The sequence below is a fragment of the Alosa sapidissima genome, chromosome 10 (assembly GCF_018492685.1).
Source record: "Alosa sapidissima isolate fAloSap1 chromosome 10, fAloSap1.pri, whole genome shotgun sequence".
NCBI lineage: Eukaryota > Metazoa > Chordata > Actinopteri > Clupeiformes > Clupeidae > Alosa > Alosa sapidissima.
In genome coordinates this window covers 36,112,883-36,140,272 of record NC_055966.1, presented here as the reverse complement: position 1 = coordinate 36,140,272, position 27,390 = coordinate 36,112,883, and the positions used below count along the sequence as shown (strand labels likewise).

Genomic DNA, 27,390 nt, shown 5'->3' with positions numbered 1-27,390 from the left:
TGCTTTCACCAAGCAGGAAGCAGGTTCAATAAAAACATGGTTGCATCAGCCATTGTTTTTTCACACTCATAACTTCACATGACTCAAGTAAGCCCCTCCTCCTTCTTTCTCTTTCATGAGTCCTCTACTCTTGATAATGAGAAATGTATGTAGTGGTCTACATGAATATCTATGTGTAATTGTAGTTTAATACACTGTCTGACAGTGTTGTTTGCTGTAGAGAGGGAATTATAGTACATTAGTAGGCTAACATATTTGAGGGTTGTCATAGCACCAAAATGGGATGCAGTAGGCCTAGGCTACTGATTTTTGAAGTATCCAAAAACATTTTGGATTGAAGGGGAGATTTGCATTGACAGAATGGCATGAGAGTATTTTTAATAAGAAACATAAATGCATCAATTTACATAAGGCCATGCCCAGTCAGACCCATGGTGAATACAAAACTTTCTTTCTCTCTCACTTCTTGCCATTCAGGATCCTTAGAGTCAGGTGGTGTCAAGTGGTCATAAAAGGGTAGATGACAAATAGCAGAATTCAGACTGTCCATGTGTCACACACTTATAAAAAATGGCAATTATTAAGAATTGATATGGAAATGTTGTAGGTCTGGTAGGTTCAAGTTCTGTCATATTAAATTTATTGGATTTGTATTTAACTTTTGACTTAAAATAATCATCCAAACATAAAAAATGTCATATGGTGTGACTGTCCACCATGTGTGCGAACTTCCTAAAAAGAGTGTATATCCATAAAAAGTATAATTACTTTAAAGTTTTACCATGCATATAAAATAATTGGATGTTTTTTTCAACCACAGAAAGTTTTGATGTTTATGCATGCTGTCCAACTAGGTTATAATAAAATATATTTTGTCCATAAAATGGTTGTCATATGGCGTGACACTATATTGTATATTTTGACCGGGCATTCATTTGGACATTATTATTGTGAAGAGAACCCTGCTTAACCAGGAAGTAACAATAGAATGTCAGGAGTAATTGGCATGGTCAAGAGGTGATTTCTGCTTTTTAGGTTTTTATATAAAAAGCTTAGAATTGGACATCATCAATCGTGGCCAAATTTTAGTGTCTTATGGTGTGACATCATTTGCCTAAAAAGTAGCTATTTTTCACAAATATTCTTCATGAATTCTTAAAAAGCACTGCTGCCATGTGGTCAGTTGCATGCTAAATAATAGTTAGCTGTATTTAACTGTCTAGAAAATTAGTTTAACTGTCAAAATGTCATATAGTGTGACGCTGCATCATATGGTGTGACAGCTTTTTTCAAGTCACACTATATGACATTTCTGTCACACCCTATGACCAAATTGCATTTTTACATAAAAGTTCTTGTAAAAACATGTTTTAAATTCAGATATTATGTTTTTTTGTTAAATCTGTGATAATTGGGAAAAAATGTATCTGTACAATTCATATTTCTCATACTTTTTTCTTTTATGTTACCATGCCATGTAACTTTAAAAAATAAATACTAAACTTTCATCTATTTTGCTGTTACATGCATACACCATTCATAGAGTGACTTCAAAAGTCATTGTTAATGATTTTATTGTCATTAAAAACCCTGTTTTGCTCTGACACATGGTGGAGTGGTGCAGTTCATCATATGGCGTGACACCATGTCATTTGGTGTGACATTAAATAATGTCACAAAAAAGACTTTATAATTGAAAAATCATTAAAACATCAATAGCACACAAAGGAAATGGTATCTGCAAGAACCTCAAGAATTTTGAGTGAGTTCTTACAAGAAATATCAGAATTAAGCTAAAATATCTGGTTACATTTAGGAGCATTCTCCACCTTGACAAAATAACTTGTTAAATGTTAGGTTTTTCTTCTAAATATTCACAAGGAAATGTTGCATATCAAAGCAAACATGATTAAAATGTACAGTGACATAAATTAAAGTAGAAAAAAGTATCTAATTTTCATTTTATTTCAAATTATTTTCACGTCACACCATATGACAATTTTAGGCACTAACATGACAAATTCGCATATAAATATATATTTCACTTTTTTTTTTTTTTTTTTAAATGTATATTAGTCAAGTTTAGAGATACAGCAACACATATAAACACTTTTTAGGGATGATATTTGGAGTTTTTTTAAATTCCTTTTTTCAGGCTTATTTGTCATCCACCCAAAAGCAGTGTACTATAAGCCTTGGACCCTATAGCTTTACTTGGATTAAGATAGCATTCTATATTGTTTATGAAGTCCATAAAGTGAAATCAAATCATGTAAATGAAATAATGTAACATAGTTGATTATGCCCTGTGCCATTTCATGTGGTCTGTGTTATCTGCCGCTGAGTAATCTTGAAGCGAACAATGGAGGACTTTCCTTTCTTTTCCAAGTTCTTTGTAAACGTTTTCTGTTTGTTTTACTCCAACATAATTATTATTATGATTAGCATAAGTAAGATATTTAAAGGTTGTTGCAGCACAATAATGCCATGCATACTGATAGGATGAAAGGGGGGTTAGGTTTTATTTGGGAATTGTGATCTGAGTAGTTTTACATAGCAATAAGAAACATACATGCATCCATTTACATGAGATTGCATCTGAGGAGGCCCGTGTCTATTACAGAAAAGTTATAAAAATATTTTCTCTTACTTTTTGGAATTCAGGGTCTTTGGAGTCAGGTAGTGTTACGTAGATAGATAGATACAGATAGATACTTTATTGATCCCCAAGGGGAAATTCAAGATGTGGTCATAAAAGCAGTCTACTACCTTTCTAGTCTACCTAATTTAGAAGTGAACCATCTTCATGTAAGCCTTTTTTGACATGACACTGAAGAGATCATTGTGTGTAGGGACCACACCTTGTGGAAGCACTGGCTATAATATTTTGTAGGTGTTATCTTGATTAGTGTTGATTCCAGTATGTGTTCTGAATCAGTTTGTTTATATGCTTGCTTGCTTATACTATGCATACTGTTTTTATCTGATTTGCCTGACCTATTATGCAAACTTACTAGGCTACTTCAAGAGTAAGTGTCTTCTATGTAGGCCAAAATAATGAAACAGCTGAAAGCTATGCAAATTTAATCTTCCTCGTGTGAAATTGAAACTTTCCATATTGATTTTTTTCACCAAGTATATGATTTTGTACAGAATGATAATATAATATATTTTTATAAACAGAATCTAGTAAAATGATTTTGATAGAATGGCGGTTACTTGATTTTTGATTTTCGGTCACATATTTCACAAGTGCTAGACTTGGTTAATTCTCGGGTAATGAGGTGTTTCCCCAAGAAACAGGGCCCTAGGTCCATCCTTACTGTTGAAGAGGCAAGCCACCTCACATTCACTTCCCGTTGTTTGGTTTTAAAGTGGTATTCTTGATCTGACAGCCAACGTCTACTCTGGCCATGTTTCATGATTCTCGTGAGATTTGTCGTGGCACTGCTCTTGGAAGTTGCAAGGCTGGTGTTCTCATAGGGACTCGCTATGTCTATGCTGTATAGTTATGCTAGGTGAACAATACGCCTATTGCAAGTTCGTTCACCATCAAATTGACTTTGTAAAGTTTAAACTCTTGCATAGTGTGCCTTTAACATTTATTCTGGTCTCTATCCCTTTTTTGTTGCTGTGGGCTTGCTGTAGGTTTATCTCCACAATAGTGCTTTTTGTTTGTGGAGACTTTCTTACTCCTCACTCCTAGGAGTCACAGGATTGAAAATGTCCAAAAGGACCCTTGTCTCATGAGCATTAGGTCGATTAAGTGTATACATGGCTGCTCAATTTCATTCCAATTGAAATTCTAGGTGGATTGGCAGTTGTATTCCAATTGAGGTGTTTATGTGGTTCATGTGTTTTCCAATTAAGCCATCATTCCAGTTCTAATGAAATATGTCCATGTAAACCCACCTACTGGGGCTGCTCTAACCTGTTAACATGGCGCAGAAATGATCCATGCAAACCCACCTGTGGTGCTCTAATGTTAACATGGTGCAGAAATGAAAACCAACACGGAAAGGAGCCATTCCGCAGACGTGACGCATGCAGGGTGTGTGTTCAAGCCATCAGTCAGGGAAAAGTCAGTGAATTTGACACTTGACTTACAGTGGGAATCCTGTGTCAAAATTCTGTATCAGATACTGTGGAAGGGAGGAAGAGAGGCGAGTGAGTGGCGTCATTACACATGAGCAGATGCTGTGGTGGGTTTATGTAGAAGTCGTGTTGCTCTCTGGGTTCTTACAATATAAACTACCCACAGCACTAACATGCAACAAGGTCATGGGCTAAACCACTGCTTGCCACAACCAAACAAGTGGGCCACTGAATCATGCTATGATTAAAGTGGTTTACCTCTCACAGCCGACTACAAAAAACAAACAAAGCTAATGAGGGACAAAAAAACAGACATTCTTATTTATTTAAGTAACGTGTCGCAAAGGTTTCATAAATGTATCCTGTGCTCCTGTGCTTTACCAATCCTCCGATATGACCAGGCTTTGGAATGAGATGGCTTAAGAGAAATACATATCATTGTTTCTCTTCAGGTCATGTGATGTGGTCATTAAAAGCAAGATGATTTCAACAGCCTGGAATCCCTCAATATGGCGGTCCATTTGGGAGTCATAGTTCCATGTGGTATTTAAAAAAGTAACATTGGGTCATGTAAGAGAAAAATATGTCTTGAAAATGTCTAGTAACATTTCATAAGAATTTAATCTGTCAAGTTGCCTGTCAGAGCTATGCAGCGGAATATGCGGAGGAATACCCACTGATTGATCGAATGTCAAGTCCCAGGTTGCAGATGTCAGTTTAATTAACTTCAAGTAGTTTGTATACATGTCTCCTTCACATCAGAGGGTGTAACAATGACATCATCTTTCCTGTGTTATTCTCTATACAGATCTTACATTAAAGGAGATCACATTAAAGGAGAATTCCGGTGTGATATTGACCTAAAGTGCGTTGAAACATGATACCGAGTGTGAACGGATGTCTCATAGCTCACCTCGGCTTGTCCCCTGCACTCAGAAATCTGCCGCTAGTTAGCCAATGCTACCAACAGTGTTTCGTTGTGGTGCGTCGGCATCGGCCTAGCCATGCAAATAAATCACTGTTTTACACCATTTACGTGGCTCAAAGTAGCTCCATACTTCATTGGTAGACTTCCGAGGGCCTTGATATTTAAAACGAGACATGGAGAACTTTGAAAAACCACTGGTAGTTTATTTACAAGACGATTTATACAGACAGTACCTTAAGGGATTTTACCGTTCGACGCCATCTTGAATTTAGTCACGATAAGTCAAGCGACGAGTACGAATGAACAGATATGATAAGGGATCAGATTCCAAAAATAATTCAGTGGAAATGCATGGATTCAGTTGCTTCCAGTTATTTAATTTGCGGGAGTGCAGTGAATCATCTGTTTCTCCCACACCCAAACACTCCTCTCTCATCGCTCACCACTCCCGCATGGAGCTTCCAAAACGTGTCCCGTTCCGCACTGTTTTGGGTTGCGACCCGCAGGACTCCCGCGGGAGTGTAGACCTCTAAATTAGAGAAGGCCCATCACTGCACAACATTATGTATTCTTCATGTCTATCAGATTTATTCTGCATTTAATTGGCAGAGAGGCCGCCCCAGCGCCGTGTCAGACACGTTTCTGGTGTCCAAATACCTAGAGAACGCCACGCAATGTTCACGCCACGCACCGGTGTGAAACAGGCCTTAGCTGCAAAGTGCTGCGGGAAACCCTGCTTTGCGTGGTGAGAGACGTGTCTGGTATTGTGAGGAGGAGTTGTCCCTGTGATTGTGGCCTTAATCCCCTACTATAGCCGACCCATAGGCATTTGGTTCAGTACATTTGGAAATGTGATTCGTCTTCTAAATGCGTCATCACCACACATATCTGCCTGTATGACTCTATGGGTCAATCTCATGATTCAAGTGGTTTCTGACACCGTTTGTATCTGTCAAATTGAAAGCTGCTTTGGTGTTACCATTCTATTGATCTTCAGGGCCTTTTGTTTCATATTTTAAAGCGGGGGGTGGGGGGGGAGTAGTCTTTCTTTTACACTAAAATATGGATACGTATTTATTCGTATTATGTTAGACAAATCGTGTATGTTATACCTCAGTCTCAGCAGTACACCTGGGCTTCACTTCACAAGTCCACAAGCAAGTACACACATTGTTATCACTCATAATCATTTATAAACAGGAAAACAGCTATACAAAAGTAAAAAAAATCCCATCTCTCAGCAACACAAATTTGTAATGGAAGGTGATAAATGACATAAAATACACCTAATTCCTTATGGAGTCCTATCCAGAGCAGTACTTTGATGCATTTATATACTTTTCTCTTACTCTCATATGCTTTGAAGTGATGAAGTGGCAAAACCCTAATTTACTTCATTTTTAATTCCCTTCAATTGCATAAATACATCATAAATAAAATATAAATACCATTTGATATTTGAAATAAATAATAAAAAAAAAAAAACATTGGAACAATTGGAACAATGTTTTGGATTTGGAACAGTTAGCAGGGCTTAAATTTCACTGCGGGATTGCGGGTATATAATTTGTTCAAGTCCCGTAACTCTAGCCATCATAATGCGAGAAATTCCCGCATACACTTTTACAGCCTGTCTGATGACGTTAATATAGCCTAATCATTAAGTGGCGTGAATGCGGTGCTATTGACCGGACTGATCAACTACCGAGTTGAATTGAACATAGCCTCATGCAGACGCACACACACACGGGGAGAGAGAGAGAGAGAGAGAGAGAGAGAGAGAGAACCACTTTGCGCTTACGCAAATAGGCTACGCTACCATGGCAAACTTTTACATCTGGAAAGAGCTCCTTGGTAACTATCCTGCTAGCTCAGGTCACGTCAACACTTGATCCCAGAAAGATTGTCTTCGACATGTTAGTTTTTTGAACATTTATTGTATCTAATGACATAGAAAACATAATGATTTTCATACACATACCGCACTATGCACAACTTTTATTCACTAGCGACTATAGCCTAAAACCGTCAGGTTGAAGGGGGGCTAATTACTCCATAGAATTACTCTCAGGTATTTTCTTAAAGTGACAGGCACTCAATTACACCTACTCATCACCAATGTGCACTCAATTGGACCTACACACCACATTAAAGATATGCCTAAGTGTTATAGGTTAAACGTCAATATGAGGCATTCAAATTACTAAATATGTTTAGCTACTAGTAATTACTAGTAAAATGCTATACTTTAAAAAATGCATTATTAAATAAATACACTCTATATGAATTCAAAAATATATGATAGAAACATATCACATAAGCTATCATTTTCAGTGTGTGTTTGTGTGTGTGGAGAGAGTCAAGCAGAATCTAGGATGTCCACTGTTGTGAATGATCCCACTACAGTATATATTACTGATGACGTCAGGGTGGTGGGGGTGGTGGGGGCCCCAAAATCAAACACTTTTTTAAAAAAAGTATCGAAGTATTGAAATCGCAATTCTTGACTTGGTATCAGAATCGATCCCCCCCCCAAATTGTGTAAATCCCCCCTACATGAATAACCTAAGGGGGGAATTCCCCCCCATTTTGAAAAATGAATTTTAAGCCCTGGTTAGGAAAGATATTAGACCAATTGGCAGCCTGTGGGCCATGTCCGGGCCACAATGTAATTTGTACTGGCCCCTTAAAAAAAAAAAGTTTCTGTAGCTTAAATGTTATTCTAATGCTGCAGCTGTAGCTCTGTAGCTTAAATGTTATTGTATTGCTGTAAGTCGCTTTGGATAAACGCGTCTGCCAAATGAATAAATGTAAATGTCAGCGCATGAGCTTCCCTTTTAAAGGGACATCAGGCAACGTTTTCGTGTTAATTATCTTCATCTTCATATCTATCATCTTAAGTCGGTATATGGTTAAATGACTCATTACAGGGCGAATGAAGACTCTCTCGCCCTCCCCTACTGCCTGTAGGAAGAATATCCCGCTTGCAAGTTCAGTGTATCGTACCCGCCGACCGAAGCAGGATCAGTTTACATCCTGCACCCCCAGCACAGAGGCAGGCTAACGAAACGCTAGCGATTGTTGCAAACGTGTGTATAATGGCAGAGCCGGCGAAGAAGCAGCGAAAACCCTTGACGGAAGATGCAAAGAAAAGGAAAAGAGCTTCAGACCGAGCGAGGGGGGGTTTCGTAGAGAAAAAGCATCAGGCTTGCCTGGTGTCCCTTTAAAGCAGGAAGGCAGGAGGTAAACATGTAATTCCAGCAGTAAATGTAGCGGTAGCCTGTGGGTGCAGATGTGCAGTGATTCCCCAACACCTGCAACATGCTACCCACAGACATTAGCACCATATGGGGTTTAGTATCCCACTAGCTAGCACCCCCGTACAATGTTACAGGTTGTACGTCCAGTGTAGGCCACACAATGCAGGTTACATAAGCACCATAGTTTGACTCATGGGTTGGGGACGATGAACAGTCCTTTAGACGTTGACATCATCACTAGTGCTCATTTTACATCCATAACAATTGCTGGTGGCAGTACAGGGCTACAGTTTCAAATTCAGGGTGGAGGAATTCCCGAGGACCCCCATGAAGAATAATGACCTATATTAACTGGGGCTATCCGAACCATTTTAATACATTTCTTTTCCCATAGTGCTTCTGTGCTGCAATGTAATTATATTTACACTGAACTGGTTTGGGTGGTTGGGTGGTTCTATTTCATATTCAAGATAAAGCATCTTTGAAGGTCTGCGCCTCATGATGAAGGTCATGATGAAGGTCTGCCTCCTCTAAGAGCTCATGATGAAGGTCTGCGCCTCTAAGAGCTGGTCATTGGACCCTTCAAAAAATCAGTGTGAAATAGAGTGGGATTAGTTAATTGAGCAAAAACAATTTCACAGCATTGATAACCGTAACAAAAAAAAAAAGCACTCAAACCTCCCCTTGTAGATGCCCAATCCAAGAGCGATGAGGCCTATAGCCAAAATGCCAATGACAGGAACAGTAATGGATATTCCAACATGATGTCTACCAGGAAAGGGAGTGTTGTCCTTCAGAGTGTCATGGTCTGGACAAAAAGATGTCAAAAAGGTGCTAGCTATTACAGAGGCGTTGGGATAAGTTACACATGCTATTTAGTGTATACAGTAACACAAATCTCTTGTTATTGTTGGTTTTCTAACTTCACGCCAAGTAGGCTAGTAGTTGATTTAGCCTACTGCTCAAAAACTCTAACCGCACCAAATAAAACACATAACCTAACGATGAGGTGATAAGTTTTTTTTGCCAGCACCCAAAGTCAACTCCACAGTCACCCACAACCCAGTGGCAGCACACTGGTATGCAGCAAAGAAGGATCATGACATGTCAGCAGTGGAGCTTGTAGATGAGCCTGGAGATATATCCTTCATGATGCAGTAGGCAACTTAACTGACTGATATTTAGCAGATACTTTTATCGATGGCATGGACTCGCAGCAGCGGAAATCAAACCCTGGTTGAACGATTGTCAGTTGGTGATGTAGCGCTGCTCCACCACACCCACAACTTCCTGTGGTAAAACACAGATTCAACACTGTGTTACTTGCATGGCTTAAATGCACTGTCACTAGAATCTCTAGAAGTTTATATTGAATGTGAAACACATACCTCAGTATGAAGATAAGACTGAAGGTTGCTCCAAAGATGATTGTAGCACCAGTGATAAAATGATGCCTATCATGAAGACCAGAGATTTCACTTGGAGCCTCAAGTGCTATGAAAGGAGAGATGGCTTAGTCATTACACTGAAAAAAATGTTTTTATTGTTGTTCTGTACAAAATAAGAGCTGTTATAGGTTATAGGCAACAATATTTTGACCAAAACATAATGTAGGACAAATAAATTATTATGGAACGATCAGACAGGACGCGCTCCAGCTGTCTGGCCCTGTCCAGTTTGGTCCTGTCTTTCTTTCTCTTTCATTCTATGTCCTGTCGTGTGTGTGTGTGTGTGTGTGTGTGTGTGTGTGTGTGTGTGTGTGTTTGTGTGTCTGTTTGTGCGATTATGTATGTGTGAATGTAAATGTATGTGTGTGAATATGTGATTCTCCCTCCTTCTCTTTCTCTCTCTCCCTCCCTCTTCCCCTTTCCCTCCATCCCTCTCTCTCTCTCTCTCTCTCTCTCCGTCTCTTAGGATGAAGATGTTTAGTGAAGTAGCTCTCTGTCAGAAGAGCAGAGGGACCAGATCAGAAAGCCAGTGTGCTGTAGAATGAGTTTAACTGCTGCATTCCAAACAACCTTACCCAGAGACCCAAACCACCATTAGCCTACCCTGGAGCATGGAAGCCAAACCAACACCAGGTCGGCCTGGAACACTGGGAGCGTGCTGTGTGTGTGTGTGTGTGTGTGTGTGTGCAAGGGCCTGCAGTCTTCCAGCTGCTTTTGTTAAAACGAATGTTGCTGATGTGAGAAAACGTTTTTTTTTTTTGAGCAGGTGAACCAAGTTTCTCGACGAATCAAGAATCAGTGCAATAAATCCTCCACTAGAGGGAGCCCATCCCATAGACTGTATATATAGAACTGTCCAGTTCTATATATACAGTCTATGGCCCATCCTATGTAAACGACTTTGTTTTAGGTTTTGGTTCCACGGAAGTCCTGTGTATCGTGGAGTCAAAGATTGTTAAGGCGGAGCGGAGTCTGGTGAGTTTTAAAGGTGATTATATGTTGTGAGTAATGAAAGACTAAGGAACTCTTACTGTATACTGTTGTTTAAAATACCAGGTAAAATGCCCCCCCCCCCCCCCCCCCGTGATTGTCAATCACAAACTGCCAGGCATGGCACTCTTATTCCGGTTAGGTTAGCTCAACTGTATAACGTTAACTCAACACTCTTAATACAACAGCACACATTGGCTACATCAAGCCAAATAGTTGATTTAATGCTCAAAAACCCAAACTGCATCGAAAACGTCCTTGGAGGTAACGATAAGGACTTTTTTTTAACTGCCCCTCAGATCTGTTGCGTGTTAACTGTTGTAACGTTAACGTTAGGCCTGAGGACTCACCAGTCAATGGAGAAAGCGTCAGAAAGTTAGTTGGGCCTCCTTCAGTAGTATTTACGCCTGTGTGGACAGAAACCAGACACTAATAACACGAATAACAAATGCAGAGATGATAATGCCAAGTGCTAAGCTGAAAACGTTACTGCTTTACCTGTCCTCTGACACACAAACAGTGTTGATAAGTTCAAAAGTGTTCATATTGGCAAACATGAAGTATTGTGAACTGTCATGTAATCTGGAGGATGTTGAGCGATATCTTTCCTTAGAGCACACCTTAGAGTAGTTCTTTTACCTTAAAATAATGACTTCAAATTCATTTTGAAGCAACAATGACATAGAAGCAGAATGGAGTCTCTCCCATTGCCTCTGACAGTTGGTATTTTGTGTCAGTTCAAATTGGTCACTCCTCTTAGTGCTAAATGGGTATCTAGTTGAGAAGTGATGAAAATGGGAATTCCCACATTGTGGTACTATGCAAGTGCACTCGCCACACCTCAAGGTGTATTAGCCTAACTCTTCTGTTTGCATTCCATAATGAAAGCACATTTTTGTGATCCAGTGACATAATGCATACATACCCCATTTTAATTTCCCCAGGCAAATTGATTAATTCAAATATAACATCATCACGTTGTCTCATACAGTTAGTCTAACTGTCAGTACAGTTTTGTACAGATACAGTATGATTCACAGTGTTGTAACACGCTTATACAAGGATCTTCAAACCTCGTGATCTTCAAAGAAAGTTTTTTTTCTCAACAAAGCAACAAAAAGTGAAAGAAAAGAAGGAAGTAGATAAGTCAGTCGATAAGATAGACGTAGATAAAGCACTAGTAGGTTAAAGCAGGGGTTCCCAAACTTTTCCACGACAAGGTCCCCCAAATACCACTAGGTTCTGGCCAAGGACCCCCTTGATGTGTTATTAAACCCATCGACAATACTACGGCAAATGTAAAAATACATTAAGCTAATCCTAATTATTTTAGCCACAAGCACTTCGCGATGGAGCATACAGTGTGTAAAAATTGCATTTGGGGCTTTCTGCTGTATGAGAGCTATCACTCTACTATTATTCCCAGTTATTATCATGGAAAATATAATATTCAGATATGCGACAAATTATTATAATGGCATTGTATTTTTAAAATGTATTTATTTGTTGCTTTTATTTTTCCATCCAACTTGCTGAGGCCCCCCTGGCATCCCCTCGTGGCCCACCAGGGGGCCCCGGCCCCCACTTTGAAAACCACTGGGTTAAAGAACCACTAAAAATGGCGAATGGCCCTGTCTTGATGCGCTGTCTACTGTGTTCTGAAGAGTAGGCTACAAAGAGCAGTATGGAGCACAGACAAAGATACTCAAAAGTACTCACACATCACATCTGCAATGCAAATCCCACTCCTCTACTTGTAGTGGTTATGAGGATCACTCAGAAATCCAGACTAACTGAGATTACAGTTGGGCTACAATAATGTGACAATCTGTCAGGGTGTGGTGGAGGACACTGATGACTTATCAGAGGGGAATTACTACCTGGCACATGATCTTTGTCTTACCTCCTCAGCTGTCTGGTCTTTGCAGCTGGTTCTGTGCCACAACAACTCCAGGGTAGATCTAAAGTAAGAGACTAAACTAAAAGACACCTTGAACACCCACACACACAACCCACACAGACACACCCTAAATGTAGAAGAGATCAAGCCCAAGAATTAATATTATCGGCACTGCAAGCCGGGGTAAATCTGAATTATATAAATAATTGTACACAACCGAAGCTATACTGTAAATGCCAAAATCTGCCAAATGCACAATGTAAAAGGAACTGGTTTCTCCTCTACTTGTAGTGGTTATGAGGATCACTCAGAAATCCAGACTAACTGAGATTACAGTTGAGCTACAGTAATGTGACAATCTGTCAGGATGTGGTGGAGGACACTGATGACTTATCAGAGGGGAATTACCACCTGTGCAGTGCATATGATTTAAGAACTTCTTCAGAAAAAGACATAGTCATGTTGAAACCATAGTACGTGGATTGTACTTCAAATAATGATTATCACCTGATAAATCACGTAGGTGGTCATATGTGACAGAACAGAATGGGGCAGGACAGCTTTTTAGCCTTGTGCAAATGTGCAAATCCTCTGATAGATAAGTAGTTGAGTGTGTGAATGACTTGAGGCCTGTGGCCCCGATCTCTATTGCTATGAAGGTGTATGAAGATGTTATCTCTTGTTACAATCATAATCACATATGCTAGCTGGGCCCGCTTTGGTTCACCTTTGACCGCGGCACACGCAAGAGCAGCTAAGCGGCAAAATGCCACTGCGGCGGACCAGTTCTTGTGCGCGCAAGGCAGTGCAGGTCTTTGTTGATTTGCTTGGAGCCATACAGCTGCTTGGTAGTGTGCCCTCTTGATATGGAATGATAATGCATCATGGCATGGGGGCAATCTCATTTTAAATTGGTCATTGGTCATTTTAAATATTGACGACAATGTGTTCAGCCATATTTCATTTAATTTAGCCCTCAAAGTAGAATGGTGTGTTGTTTCAATATCATGGACTATCAGTTTAACAGCAAGAATTCTCCATTACAACCAAATGTAGCCTACAAAGGGGCAATTTTGCTTTATTAACAACAGGTGAACCAGAAGCATACATTGTATAACCGGTTAGATCAAGCTAGACATATCCTCATCTCTAATATAGGCTACTGCCCAGATAGCAAGCAGATATCGGACCACCGGTAGATAGGCTATTTGTCGGCAACCCGACGGCAGCGAAGCGCTATATAAATGCAAGCTGTTGTTGTTGACGGTAGTGAAATCTTGTTTGCCCCAGGTCATCTTTATCATATGGCCAATATTCTGCCTCAATCAGTGTGCTGTAGCCTACTTGGGCCTAAGTAACCCCATAACTCTTCTTCAAGAGGATGGAATCCAAATTCCTTTCAAAGCTTTCCTTTATGTCATCTTCAAAGGCAATTGTTAGCTCAAAATACACGTTGGAACTTGAAGTTAGGACAAGCTGTAAACAGGGGTGGCCAAACTACGGCCCGTGGCCACGCACTTTAATCTGGGGTGCCGGGTATTTAATTAGGTTATTTTTTCAAGACCCAATGTGGCTCTTGACCCCCCCTTGACATAGACCATTATAGTAGAGGGGTCCACTCCTTATTCTCATTCTCAAGGACAACTATGGAGCGTGTGTTTCAAACAAAAATGCAGGTCTTGTAGCAAAGCTCATAACAGCCAGCTTGAAATTACATTTTAAAATTGAACATTCAATGTCCCTGTGTTTGAGTTGTAAGGAGCTGAACCTAGTCTTCCAAACCCCATCTGTTCTGTTGTGTTTGACAAGACTAGATAGGCCTGCAATCCATGTTTTAAATAGACCATTATGTTACACACACATTACAATATACACTGTATGCCACCCATTTTGGGCCGTTAGTCCAAATCTTTGCATGGCAACATTCCAAACTGAAGTCTTCACTGCAAACTGCCAAAGAATGTGATCGAGGCCGTTTGCCAAGAAAAATAGCCCTCACTTTCCACTTCCATCTTGGCCTGATTCCTAGAAGGGGAATCAGGGGCTACTTAAAACCTTTACTGTCTATGCTTAAAACATGTCATGGTAGCTCATCTAACATCTTCAGTAGTCTGTACCTGTCTCACACGCATCTCATAACCTCAGGCCATTATAGTTGTTACCATGGTATTACCAGGGGTGTAGGGAGAGGCTGCGATCACACAGTACAGATTGCTGGAGGTTACAGAAAAGAACTTATACGAACAGGGTGCCTGGGTGAACTCAGATGAACCTGTTACAGGCTTTGCCCATCCTCTCAGGTTACATGAGCTGACTCAAGTTCCTTACAGCACACTCTCACTATAGCAAACAAATGTTTCAACAAGCCGCATAGGAAACCGCAAACCTCTTGTCTCATTCTGTCCTCTGTGTCACACTGGAATTGATAACAGGATTTGACGTGATTTTTAACTGAAGTACAGTTCATGCTTTCAGCTTGACTAATGTGTGGTTTGATTAGTCAGTTAACAGTTGATGGCTTCTGTTTGATGTGGCTGTAGGCTACTGCCACTAAAAACTTTTCAGTTCTCTACAGAGGACTCCTTTACGAACTGAGGCATTGGTCTCTATTGTAAACAATATACATGCTGTGAGTTTTCGACTCGCCAGATAAAGGTTGACAAACTTGTTTAGAGAATATCTAAACAAAAATGGTTTTGATACTAGATGTAGTCTTTATTGGTTTGACAAATAAATCAAACGTATCTCTAGCAAGTACAATAAAAAGACAACGCATCTCTTCAATGCATATTACATTACATTAGACTGACGCATTTTTGACCAAAGCATATACAATAGGTAAGATTTCAGCAGCTATGCTTGGTTGGTTGGTTGGTTGGTATGATAGGCCTACATTGTCTGTACCCAATGGGACAGGTATTGAACAGACATTCAAGCTCTCCAGCAATATTTATGAATTAAAAAACGAGTATAGGAATGTTCTGATAGAGGCACTTTAATTGCTGAGGACATCACCACCTCACCTGAGTTCCCACCTTCTACGCTGTTTGAACCACACATCTGTGTTGCCTCATTGTGCTACCATTACACACCACAACAGACTAGCCAATCAGGTTGTTGATATTTTAACTAAACAGAATAGTGACGTCTTCACTGAGGTGATCTGAGCAGGTTTTTGTCTGCATGGTGCCTGACTCACATAAGTACATTGCATAACACACAGGGAAAGTACCCCGATGCAGGCTAGGTTAAACGAGAAGGACAGAGCATCGGGCAACCCTACCACCCACACAAATGGTGCTGAGATGATCTGTGTTCAGTTTGTTTGCATGTTTGATCAGTGACACAATTAGTTCAGTTGAGACTGTCTCAAGGGAGAATTTATGACACAATTATTTTCACATGTTCTTAAGGTTAGTGATCATAGCAATCATATCATATTAGTGATCATATCAATGACATTCATACACCTTCACGTGTGTGTGTTCACTTACCACGGATGGGTGGGATGGGTCAAAAGCAGAGGAGGGTTTTCCCTTGGGATGAGTAATGGAATTTGTCCATCTACACCAGTCCAGTCATTCATTCAACCGGAAACACATTGCTTGACACCCAGGGAAAGTCCCACATCTGTTCTCTTGTGTTTAACAAGACTAGGTAAGCCTGCAATCCATTGGTCATAAATAGACCATTGTGCTACAAACTGCTACCAGAAGTGATCAAGGCTGTTTGCCAAGGAACATGTGATTATTTATTTATTCTCAGAGGTTCTTTGAAGAACTACCACATCTTGCCAGACAACTCCTCTTCTCCTGCTTTTAATTTACCCTATAGCATGATGATGCATCGCACTTGATGGATTTTGACGGATTGACTTGACGGATTATGACGGATTTTCCCAATAATGTTTTTCGACCAACTTGTTAGACGACTACACAGTGTAGCTCTAGACTTGGGTGCACACATCTGTACATGTTTTCCACATGTTGCCATGACAATGACGGCGTGTTTTCTCCCTCTCTTAACAGTGACTCTTGCGGTGGACACGCAGTGGCAGAACTATCAACTCTCCACCTCCCTGAAGATACAGACGCACATCGCTGGCCAACAGAACTATCAACTCTCCACCTCCCTGAAGATACAGACGCACATCGCTGGCCTACAGTCAGTTCCATTTCTGTACTGATTCATGCAGTATTACCATGTGCTACACGTCCTCCAAGCTCCACCGCCCCCATGCCCTTCTCTTTGGACTTTCTAGTAAGTTTTACAAACTTGAATAAAAGCTGAGGAATTAAAACAATTCCACCACACTTCTGACAATTCGGTGCTTCATGGGAGAGGACTGATCATGCAGTGAAAAGGAAGGGATAACCGAAGCACAGCAGATGTTGAATGTGCTTAGGTTTTATTTACTGCACCGTTCAGAAATAATGAGAAGACCAACTTCAACATCTGTGTGCTCCGGTGATCCCCTCCTTTTCAAAAGCTGAGGAATATTACACTTTTTTGATGGCTTCTCTTTAACCTATCAATGTTTGGACTTCTGTCTTTTAGAGAAAAGCACACTGAGTGAGGCAAGAAATGGCCCTATGATAAGGGTAGCCTGGAGCAAGAAAAGATGGTCACTGGTCTTGTGTGTTTATCTGTTCTGTTACTTCCCATTCTGGGTTATCCTCTGTTCTGTGTATTTAAATCCTGTGTCTGGTTTGTCCAGTTCCAGATGTGTCTGGAACCACCCCCAGGAACTTGTGCTCAGTGACTGGATAGAGAGATAGATAGATAGAGAGATAGATAGAGAGATAGAGAAACAACTAATTAAAAGTATGTAATATAAAAAACACAACCGAAAAACAGTCGGAAAAAAGATGTTTTCTCTCCTAAAATCAATAGACATCTCTTTTGTATTTTTTTTTTTATTAAACCAACTAGTCCTGTTAACTCCAACATGCCTCTCGGATGGCAGGCAACATAACCGGCTTTTCATTTGGTCTGCAGGTCTCCAAATCTGTCAAATGTACTTGAGTAAAAGATTCTGATTCTCAGTGCAGTTTAAAGAAAACCCACAGCTAGCGGAGCAGCTTTTCATTTTCTTTTTTTCACGAACAGCTCAAGTCACACCTCAGTCACGTGTCTCATGAAAGCAGTATGCAAAATCTAGCGGGTTACCATGGGTGCCCATATGACAATCAAGACGCTCCACAGCCATCACACACTCACACACAACACATCCAGTGTAAAAACGGGCCCAAGTCAGGAAATATCTTCCAGGTGACGATCCATGCACAGAGATATGATATCAACTCTTCTGTAGCCTGCATGTTAACTTGAGTCTCACATCTGTCCTCTTTCACACCAGCTGACTAATTACAGGCCACCTGGGAAGGATTGTGCTTTTGAGTTTCAGGATAAAAGATCTCCATCTTGGGAGAGTCATCACTCTCTCTCTCTTTCTCTATCTATCTCTCCCTCCCTCTTTTAGGTCTGATAACCTGGAACCTGTTTATTTGATTTATTTGACCTATACCTTGGGCATCGTTAAACAATAGCACTACGTCTTTACAGCCACACAAAACACATAAAGCACCATATCAAATTGCTTTCCATGCTAAACAACCTAGATTATATTATGTGATGACGCAGCCTTGTTGAGGCTGTGATTTGCTAAACCCGCTGTGCAGAAGCTTCACGATAATTTTGCGTGAATCGCGTAGAAGAAAACATTGTTAAAACAGTTTGTTAAGCCAGAGAATGTCAATGATTTGGGGAAAGCGTTCAATAAGCATAATTGTATTGCAGTAAATGATGGACAGAACTCATAATAGTCCTCAACAGTACAGAACTCATAATAGTCCTCAACAGTACAGCAGTCAACATAACAGTAGCCTAGCCCTACAGTATGTGTGGCTCCTTTAAGTGAACCTGACGTCAGTGAATTGCGAGTGAGTGGCTAGAGAGTATGAATCGTTTTCATTTAGGACTAAACACTCATAAACGGCTCAGCTGGGAATAAGCTACAGTATAGCGACCAAATCAGAGTTTGTGAGGGAAACTTAGGTTTAGTTTCAACTGCGGGTAACTGAATAAAGCTGCAACACCTCAGACTGTATCTTATGTCCGTCTACTCTGTTGCGCACAACCTGCTGCAGCAGAAATGAAAGGCGTTAGCCCCGAAGGTTTTAATAACTTATTATGATGACCTGTCTGAAACTGAAGCACGAATGGTTAGCATATTTCTAGGTAATAATACTGCTCCGGTGTAACTTATTTTAAACCTGGCAGTATCCGTTTCATGATTGGGTGGGAGGGTTGTGGTGATCTAAAGCCTTATGTTGTAGTCTGATGGCGTCTTTGGTATGAATCTTCAAGTGCAGTGTGAACCTGTGCAGTGCCCTATGGGGGTGGTGTGGGCTATAGCTTTTACCCATTTATTGTGTGTGTGATCTCTTTTGTATGGTCTCTTTATTGCAGTGTCTTCTGTGTAGTAGGCTTCATAGTGGTGTGTTGTTCGCCCAGGTTGATAGCATTTGGTTTTAAGATTTCATGAATCCCAGTCTGACATGTTTGGTAGCTGCATGAATTGTGTTAAATAAAGATTACTGTTTATACATCTGTGCTACTTTTTCTGTAGAGTATTTCTCTAGTCACAACAGTCTGACCTCACATTCTAGGCTTATTACAATACAAAACCCAAGCTAAAGTAATGCAAATATAATACTAAAACACAACTTAGAACTAGGCCTACTTATGTACTCGTCCCACTAACGAGTTTGTTTATTTGTTTCCCCGACCAGCGCAGTAAAGTGCAAACACACCAGCACAAGACGGCTCTAGATAGGGCTGAGCTCCGCTCTGTTATGGTTAAATGGCGGATCATTCCACGAGAGGATTTTGAGATGCACAGATTCCCAAATAAACGCATATCCACAGATTTTGTTAGAGTGGTGAAATACATTCACACCGCTTACATTATATTGAGGAAAAAGTATAGCCAACCAAGCTCAAGTAGCTCAGTGTAGCAGGAAGGACCTTACATAGGCCTAAATTAGGACTTTTAAAAATATCGGCGCAAATTATCGGCCAGAATTCTGTTATCGGACTGATAATAATATTTTAATTTATACAACTTATCGGCTAATAATATATCGGCCACCGATATATCGTGCATCCCTAAAACAGAGCTGTCATGAAGCAGGTGGTTATTACATGCAGTGTGTCTGATACAGTAGTGTTAATTGTTGCTGTTACTTGGAGTTCAGTTTATGGATTTCTATGAGGTAGAAGCTGTTTTTCAGCCTATTTGTCTGGGACTGTGTGAGAAACTGAACTTTATCGTTCTCACTACCTCATCCGCGTTGCCCTGCAAGCGCAGACACGAGAGAAAGAGACTCATTTGTTCGTACACACACGCACACAGTTCCCCACTGCGTCCCTCGTTGAATGTAAAATGTTTTGTTTGTGATGTTAAGTGTTGTTGCATGTTTGGTGGGCTTTGGGTTATACAAGAGATGTACGGGGGTTTTTATTGTTGGTGTCGGGTGTTTGCCGCCGGTTTGGCGTTCGTTCACGCTGTAAACCAATTGTTTGGTTTGCGGCGATTCCGCTCATTCATTCATTCACTCATTACAATGTCATTACCAACTTCATTCTTGTCAGTAACAAATACATAGTGTGGTACCCACTAGCTTGTCATCCATTTGCCATGTCATATCGTCTGTATAGTGCCCATAATCTGGTTAACGCATACATCTACTCACAACACTTCCTGACGCTCCGACCTCTGTCACTGTCCCATTGCGGAAGCGCGCTCCGCGCCGGGACAGGTTATTTTAAAACATTCTGCAGGGGTAGGGAGCAGGGCATTATGCTACAGGGGTGTTTAGGATATTCTTTTGGTTGTTTTGTTTCTTTATGCCTTGTAGTTAGGTACATATTTATAACAGACATATGTTTTGTTCATTATATACTTTTCGGTTGTTTTCTATATCATTGTTATGTTGATTTGTTATGTATTAGTGAGCCCTATTCTGAGTACTTCCCTAGCTCAATGGTGTGTCTCAATTATCCCCATTTGACAGTACTAGCTGGGGCTATTTAATGGGGTAGCTCAGTTCCCAAAGGGTGCGTAGTAGGTGAAGGACTCTCCTGTTGTGAGGCAGAGTAAGTTATGTGTTATGCTGATACTTTGGACTATGCATTGTTTGTTCTATCTTTGTTTGTTTTTTGGTAGGGAAAAGTATTTTGTTTATTAGTGTTGCTATTTTTGAATATGGTGAAAAAATAAATAATTGAAATTAACAGAAGCTACATCCAACCTCTCCTGCAAGTGCCGTTTTCTCCATCTCCACCTAGAACTCACAATCCAACACGTGGGGTGACCGCCCGGTCGCTCACAGACTGAAAGCGCTTTCCTGAGGGCAACAGAGTAAACAGATGATGACCAGGGTGGGAAGGGTCTTTCAGTGCCTTGGAGAGGCCTCCCCTGGACAGCCAGTGATCCTCTGGGAGGTGTTGATAACCCTCTGGAGGGCCCATATCAAAAGTTTTGACCTTCCAACCAACAACATAAACAGTCAGTGAGTCATCTTTGTCGCTTCCCCATTATTGCTGTAGCCTTTAAGCCTTCATAGCTTGTTTAAAGCCAAGACTGTTTCCACATTTCCTATGGGGTCATATTTTGGCAATGGAATATGTCTGGCATTAGACTGAAGAAATCACCATGTGTGGGGGCCTAGGTAGGCTATATTTCTGCATAGCTCTCCATTTAGTGTGTGCACTTGTAAAACTAGTGTTGTAGCCGCTTAGCCTACACAATCCTGGTGCAGTAGCTTAAAACAGAGCCTACAATTTATTTTAGGAGGAGAGGTGTAGGAATCGATGTAATTTGATTATCTTTGGAACTGAAATATCAACAACCTTCAAGTTGCAACCTCTTCAATCAGCATCAAAATATCAGTAGGCCTATCACATGATTCACTATTTTGTACGTAGGCCCAGAGGACTGTTAGGGGGCAGGCTATATATTATCATCAAGTAGGAGTATAGTAAATAATTTAGTCAACATTTTAACTCCATGTTAGTTTAAGTTATAAACAAAACATGTTATAAATGGAAAAAATCCATGGTTCTGCGTCACTGTTGGCAAAATGATCATGATGGCCTATATATTTCAGGCATATTTGGTTTATTCTTGTGTAGGTCTATAGGCTACATCTACTTTGCTCTATTATAAATTAGTTTTCTTTAGGCCTTATAGGCTGTATTGTAAAATGCTATAATGTTTGATATATATATATATATCTCAATGTATCAATACTTCCCATAAAAGTCATCAGATGTCATCATCAAATTTTCCTCACGGGATCAAAAGAGTATATATACTTATATACTTATACTTATACAAACTGACTATTCAAACTTTGACTACAGTATTTTTTTTTAAACGACTCAGTTTATTTAAGATGTGGGCTAAGCTATATGAAATGCTTGAATGTGGTTGATGCACTGTAGAGGCACACCTGCTCCCTGATCTTGGCTTCAAGCTCATCCTGCTTTCGATCAAGAAGCAACCAGATGTGATCGCACATGACACTGAAAAAAAAATAATGTGCAGGAGCTGGAAATGACGTCATTTTGACGTCACACTGTCACAAGAGAGGTCGGGAACGGCGGGTACAGTATACTGTATGAGGGTAGGGTGTCAAAAAGGATATGGTCATGGTGTGTAGGGTCCGCTGTGATGCTTGCTGCTCTGTAGGCGAATTGGTGTGACTTGTTTTGTTTCCTGTGATGATTGGTGTGATGACAAGTCCTGGAAGTGCCAACCACTCTCCGTTTTTGTGAATGAGTAAACCTGTTTTGTAAGGAGTCAGCCCTCATGTGATCTTCAAAGAAAGATTTTCTCAATGGAGCGATAGGGGATGCAAAAGCAATTTACAAAATATCAACAAAAGAAAAGAAGGAAGTAAAGAAGTCAGTCAAATAGAGAAGATAAAATATAGACGTATATAGATAAAAGCATTAGTAGGTTAAAGAACCACTAAAAATAGCGCCACACCCCATAGTTATTGTTCAAACTAAAAGTGGCATAGAGCTTTACATGCAGTAAAACCGATTGTTGTCGTACACGGTGACCTTGAGAAACGGAGATCTGTGTAAAATCGCCGGATGTCTCCTAATCTCATTTGCAATGCACACTATCTTTGTCTCACCTCCTCACCTGTCTGGTCTATGCAGCTGATTCTGTGCCACAACAACTCCATTGTATATCTATAGTAAGAGACTGCATTCACCTCTCTTATGCGTTAGGCTTATCTTAGCTACCAAACCGCAGTAAATCTTGACATTTGATATTGAAAACCAGTCTGAATGTACATTCAGGGGCTTTAAGGGGCTCTGTGTGTAAAAGAAAAAAATATATGTGGGACATGTAATGTGGAAGTTAGATACTAGGAGCCTATTTGTTTTTCTGACATGCTTCTACAGAATTTGAGGTAATCCCTAAACTGTGAACTCTTATCTCATCCATTGCTTTGTGGTTTGCGGTGGAAAGCACTTACACTGGCTTGACAGAGCCTGGGCCTGCTGCCAACATACCGGTGTTACTTCAACTGACATCTCTCGTCTCTCATATTTCCAAATTACCCTTATATACAGTATATCATAATTTTAATGATATTTATGTCAGATTAACCAGTTTTATCAACCAAATAATGTGTGTCCATTATGCTCTACTCATCGTGCTGTCTCTGGTCTTGGATGTTGAAAAGCACATTAAGTTGCCTTGAAATCTGCTATACAAATAAAGCTGCATTGCCTTACCATTGAGGAGAAATGCCTTGTTGTTTATGCGTATAGATGAGTGAGAGTCAGCACAGGGGAACATTTAAGTGCTCTTTCATGACGTTCTTAGACTGTTTTGTTTTTCAATTTAGTAAGAGGAAGTGCAAAAAAACACTCAAAAGTTCTCTCATAAAAATAGTTGGCCCTTAAACAAATACCATCAAGAAAACATGTTTCAAAAATATTAGGCAACTATGTGTTTATGCCATCCAAATATGTCACACGTTATTGATCCAAAATGGTCACACAGTGTACACTTATGGTTTTGCATTCTTGGCAGTGCAGTAGCTGATTTCAAGGGTCAAAAAGGGTGTTCCCTGTTTCCATTCCGGGTTCAGTGCCAGGGAGTAGCAGCGTTGCATCATACCGGAAACAGACCTGGGGCAGCTGGGAAATAGTAATGACCAGAGAAATGGTCTTTGTAATGACTCTTGGTATTGTGAGGAGGAGTTGTCCCTGTGATTGTGGCCTTAATCCCCTACTATAGGCGACCCATAGGCATTTGGTTCAGTACATAAATGTGATTCGTCTTCTAAATGCGTCATCACCGCACATTCTAAGTTGTTTTTTAGACTGCAAGAAAAGGGTCTGTATGACTCTACGAGTCACTCACATGATTCAAGTGGTTTCTGGACACCGTCAGTATCTGTCAAATTGAAAGCTGCTTTGGTGTTGCCATTCTGTTGATCTCCAGGGCCTTTGTCAATAGCCTTGGCCAAAGCCAACGTTACCCTTAATCTACACCTGTCTGTTTCATATTTTAAATGAATAATTTATTATTAGAAAATAACAGGAAAACAGCTATACAAAAGTCAAAGAATCCCATTCCTCGGCAACAGAAATGAATAATGCACGGTGATGAATTCCATAAAATACACCTAATTCCTTATCGAGTCCTATCCAGCAGTACTCTGAAGTATTTATATACTTTTCTCTTACTCTCATATGCTTTGAATTGTTGAAGTGGCAAAACCCTAATTTACTTCATTTTTAAATCCCTTCAATTGTATAAATATGTCATAAATAAAATATAAATACCATTTGATATCTGAAATAAATTTAAAAAAAAAACATTGGAACAATTGGAACAATGTTTTGGATTTAGAACAGTTAGGAAAGATATTAGACCAGGGCCAATTAATTGGCAGCCTGCAGGCCATGTCCGGCCCACGATGTAATTTGTACTGGCCCCTTAAAAAAATGTCATCTGTAGCAAGTACAACTTAAATGTTATTCTAATGCTGCAACTGTAACTCTGTAACTTAAATGTTCAAAACTAAAATGAGTCGCTGTAGATAAACGCGTCTGCTAGATGAATGAATGTAAATGTCATCGCATAAGCTTCCCTTTTAAAGCAGGAAGGCAGGAGGTAAACATGTAATTCCAGCAGTAAATGTAGCGGTAGCCTGTGGGTGCAGATGTGCAGTGATTCCCCAACACCTGCAACATGCTACCCACAGACATTAGCACCATATGGGGTTTAGTATCCCACTAGCTAGCACCCCCGTACAATGTTACAGGTTGTACGTCCAGTGTAGGCCACACAATGCAGGTTACAGTCCTTTAGACTGTCCAGTCCTTTAGACGTTGACATCATCACTAGTGCTCATTTTACTTCCATTACAATTGCTGGTGGCAGTACAGGCCTACAGTTCCAAATTCAGGGTGGAGGAATTCCTGAGGACCCCCATGAAGAATAATGACCTATATTAACTGGAGCTACCCGAACCATTTTAATACATTTCTTTCCTCATAGTGCTTCTGTGCTGCAATGTAATTATATTTACACTGAACTGGTTTGGGTGGTCAACAACTTGCTGGTCTCCTTTTTTATCTATTTCGTATTCAAGATGAAGCATCTTTGGTCTTTGGCTCATTTAGGATGAAGGTCTGCGCCTCTATGAGGTGGTCATTGGACCCTTTGGTGGAGGAGCCTGGGCTATCATCCTGAGCATGGAGAGCATCTTCTGGCTTCCTGTAATTACAAAACCAGTGTGAAATAGAGTGGGATTAGTTAATTGAGCAAAAACAATTTCACAGCATTGATAACCGTAACAAAAAAGAAAGCACTCAAACCTCCCCTTGTAGATGCCCAATCCAAGAGCGATGAGGCCTATAGCCAAAATGCCAATGACAGCCACAGTAATGGATATTCCAACATGATGTCTACCAGGAGAGGGAGTGTTGTCCTTCAGAGTGTTGTGGTCTGGACAAAAAGATGTCAAAAAGGTGCTAACTACAGAGGTTTTGAGTTGGGTTACATCTGCTATTTAGTGTAGTAACACAAATCTCTTGTTATTGTTGGTTTTCTCTGGTGTGCTACAAGGCTACAATGTCTAGACGTTTAAAAGGCTGTTTTATCCTATAGATTATCCTATAGCATTTGTTTGATGTAATATTTGGACAGGACTCACTTGTCAGGAGAGAGTTGGTAGGACGAGCAGTAGACTTAAGACCTAGAGCAAGAGTTAACACACAGTGAAGGTTAAATGGTCTCAACCTTCTCTCAGTTTAATGTACAGTAATGCTTTTATTTGGATCTTAACACAAGGGAAGAATTACAGATCCAAACATTAAAAGGTACAGTCATCGATTTCAAGCCCATAAAATTTTTTGTCACATTCAGCAATCATCTCCTCACGACCTGCTAGCTGCCTATTCTGTCAGTACGCTGTACAAGAAAACGGTCTCTGTAGGCAGCCCAGGCTCCGAAAACTGGAAACAAAGCGGGCACAGCCTGTCCCCCAAAACCCTGTGTGGAGGGAGGGGTGAGCTACCTCCCTCGTGTGTTCCGTTTGGTCATTGGTTAAAATATAATGTACACTGTTTTGAGAGAAAAAATGTCTGCTAATAAATGTAAATAAACATTCAAATGCAACTTCCTGCGCAATCGCTGACTGCGCCTTTAATAGAAGTATGTTACAGGTTTAGAGGTTTAGTGCACACACACACACACACACACACACACACACACACACACACACACACACACACACACACACACACACACGTGTATGCAGACACGTGTATGTGATTTTTGTGTTCAAGAGCTCTTTGCTCTTTCAAACTATATGATGGCACAAAAAGAACAGACAAGGAAAGCCATAATGATTTACTTACAAGAACAATGTATTTTAAGGGTGACCTAGAAAAAAATAAAGATGAAAATCACATCAGTTGTGTTACTTAAGAAGTCATAACTGTTAGTTTAGTTAACAAAATATCTGTGGTACTTTACCGCTGTCTCTGGTCACTCCATGTCTAGCACAACTGATGCAGGGCAGGTGGCCAGGGTGAAGTTGGAAAGTGTAGCATCCAGGACTGGCAGCTGCACGTTGACTGCTTTACCACTCTCGTAAATAGCCCGGTTAATGCCCTTTGGAAAAACAGAAACAGACAAGAGCACTTCAGGTACAGAGTATCTGAATGTTGCATCTCAGCAGTCTACTCTAAACAGGCCTGACAAATAATCAGAAATGGTATTTGTTTCATTTGTAATTCTACAGAATAGAGGCATACCATTACAGGAACGTCAGATTTGTCATGCATGTGCAAAAAATAAAATCATTACCTCAATAACGAGCTGAAGTTCACAATGGGACTCCAAGATGGGTTTAGTGAGGTTAATGGGCAGATTGAACAGGAAGCTGTCTGCCAGCTGCTTGCCCTCACATGTGGAATGTTGAACAAGATCCGTGTAACCCATCACCACAGAAAGCATAAACACTAAAAGAGAACATTTTTAACAAATAGACTATACATTTTTGGAGGGACAGAGGTCGATACACATTTTTGACCAAGCAACATCTCTCTCTCTCTCTTTCTGACGATCTTGTAGACTAAGCTAGAAAACACATTAAAACAGTTAGCAACATGCATGCTTATTAGGCTACCTAGACTAGTGTAGTCTGATATTATCGTCTGCCT

At 40.3% G+C, this 27,390-nt stretch overlaps 2 long non-coding RNA genes across 2 annotated transcripts; both read right to left on the bottom strand.

Moving 5' to 3' along the window:
• Positions 1 to 5,800: 5,800 nt before the first annotated feature.
• On the bottom strand, positions 5,801 to 24,065 carry LOC121720573. Its single transcript, XR_006034587.1, has 3 exons — positions 24,017 to 24,065; positions 22,819 to 22,821; positions 5,801 to 5,911 (listed from the first exon to the last, which is right to left on the bottom strand). It is a non-coding gene; the product is annotated as an uncharacterized LOC121720573 (long non-coding RNA).
• Positions 9,420 to 11,128, bottom strand: LOC121720572. Its single transcript, XR_006034586.1, has 3 exons — positions 11,072 to 11,128; positions 9,672 to 9,777; positions 9,420 to 9,573 (listed from the first exon to the last, which is right to left on the bottom strand). It is a non-coding gene; the product is annotated as an uncharacterized LOC121720572 (long non-coding RNA).
• Positions 24,066 to 27,390: the final 3,325 nt, after the last annotated feature.